This window comes from Palaemon carinicauda, chromosome 35, assembly GCF_036898095.1.
Source record: "Palaemon carinicauda isolate YSFRI2023 chromosome 35, ASM3689809v2, whole genome shotgun sequence".
NCBI classification, from domain to species: domain Eukaryota; kingdom Metazoa; phylum Arthropoda; class Malacostraca; order Decapoda; family Palaemonidae; genus Palaemon; species Palaemon carinicauda.
This window is the reverse complement of record NC_090759.1, coordinates 74,023,481-74,025,980: the sequence shown is the minus strand read 5'-3', so window position 1 is coordinate 74,025,980 and position 2,500 is coordinate 74,023,481.

Below are 2,500 nucleotides of genomic sequence, written 5' to 3'. Positions count from 1 at the left end.
ACAACTAAATTTGAATTTCTTTAGCCTTTGGGGGAATTTTCATTAAGGGAGGAGTACTGAAGCCTTATGGTTTTCGAATGACGAGTTATTTCGTATTTTGAAATAAATTATTTATATAGGAAACAGCCTAATATATATATATATATATTTATATATATATATATATATATATATATATATATATATATATATACATATATATATATATATATATATATATATATATATATATATATATATTATATTGTTTATATATGTATATATATTATATATATTACATATATAATAATAACAATAACAATAATAATAATAATAATGATAATAATAATAATAATAACAAGAATAATAATAATAATAACAACAACAATAATAATAATAATAATAATAATAATAATAATAATAATCACATCATCATCATCCTTTGTATTCGTAGTAGTTTGTAAAACTCAGCTTATAACAGATATTGTATTATACACAAATGAAAATTAAATTCTTGTTCTATTATTGTATGCATATTCTAAGACCTTGGCTATACATTCTATAGATCAAATATATCAAATAAAATTAAAATACTGATTAGATTTAGAAAGACGACGTACTATGTTTCCTGCTCAATGGAAACTTATCTGCACAAACATATTTCAACTAAATGAATTGGAGCTATAAAATATTACATATATTCATCATATATATATTTAAATAACGATTATGGATATCAGCCGTATGCTATTTCCAATGTTTTTTTTTTTTTTTTTTTTTTTTTTTTTTTTTTTTTTTTTTTTTGAAATCTCAAGAGACCCTAATAGAAAATGTCGACTGCCAATAGCGAGATATTCAACCAATCATATTCATTCTTCGTCCACAGAGTTACTGCAATAAAGAAAAGTGACATTCCAGAGAGAGAGAGAGAGAGAGAGAGAGAGAGAGAGAGAGAGAGAGAGAGAGAGAGAGAGAGAGGTCACTCATGAATAGCAGAGGCAAGGGACGGTGACAATGCCCTAGCAGGACAATTACATAAAGGCTGACCTTATATACATATGATCAACGTCCAAGCCCAATCTGCACCCAAGCTAGGACCAAGGAGGGCCAGGCAATGGCTGCTGATAACTCACCAGGTAGACCTATAGGCTCCCCCAAACCTGCTATCCTTAGCTCACAAGGATGGTGAGGTTGCAGACACTACAAGAAACTATCAACCTTGAGCGGGAATCGAGCCCCAATCCAGCAGAGAGAGAGAGAGAGAGAGAGAGAGAGAGAGAGAGAGAGAGAGAGAGAGAGAGAGAACTAATAAAGTTTTGATCTTTTAGAGCCCAAATAACAATTAAAGGTATAAATATTAATGTATGTAGTTAATACTACATTTGATAACAAAACAATCTATTGCATGAATTTTTAAATGGTGTGAAACATGTTTAGGTACGTTCGTCTATAATATCAATCATGTATTGAAAACACTGAAATCAATATAATAAAAAAACATTTACGAGCAATAAGGACGACAAAATAAATCGTATTACTCTCACAGAATCCGAATAATTAAATCATATTTCTATCTGATCATTTAAGAAGTGTTAACATGTAACTTATTCAGGCCTTCTCCATCATGAGGCTCAATACTACACAGTACTCTAGAAGTTTTATTCCAGCTGTGACCAAGTTGTGGAATGATCTGCCTAATCGGGTCGTTGAATCGGTAGAACTTCCAAAAGTTCAAACTCGCAGAAAATGTTTTTATGTTGAACAGGCAGAAAATGTTTTTATGTTGAACAGGCTTGCATAAATCATTTCATAGTTTATATATCAGATATCTGTTTTAGTATTGTTGTTGTTTTTAAAATATTTTATTTTAATTGTTCTTTACTTCTTAAATCGTTTATTTATTCCCTAATTTCGTTTCCTCAGTGGGCTATTTTTCCCTGTTGGAGCCCTTGGGCTTCTAGCATCTTGCTTTTCCAACTAGGCTTGTAGCTTAACTAATAATAATAATAATAATAGTAATAATAATAATGATAATAATAATAATAATAATAATAATAATAATAATAATAATAATAATAACTTTCAATGAAAGTATGTAGAACTGGCATTTGCCATCTTGCCGTTAATAATACCAGACATTTGCACAGACTGTATTTGGGAAGGTTTCTGAAAGGACAGTAATACAGCTGGAGATCCCTACTGTATTATGCAGCCACTGCTGTATTATGCAAGAACCAGGTGGGCGGCTGTGGACTTGACTCTAGATATTGCCGCTATCAGAGACGATGACATTGAGGGTTCCTTAAAATAGTGATAATGATGAAGATGATTTGAATAATAATAATGATAGGGATGATTATAAATGTAATTATGATATAATGATTAAAATAATTATACATAAAAGGAAAATAATGAAGACGAAAGTGATGAATTCCAATAAAATACGGGAAGATGGAGATAGTGATGAACTTAACGACGTGCTGGGTAACAACAACAACAACAACAACAACAAATGCAGCCT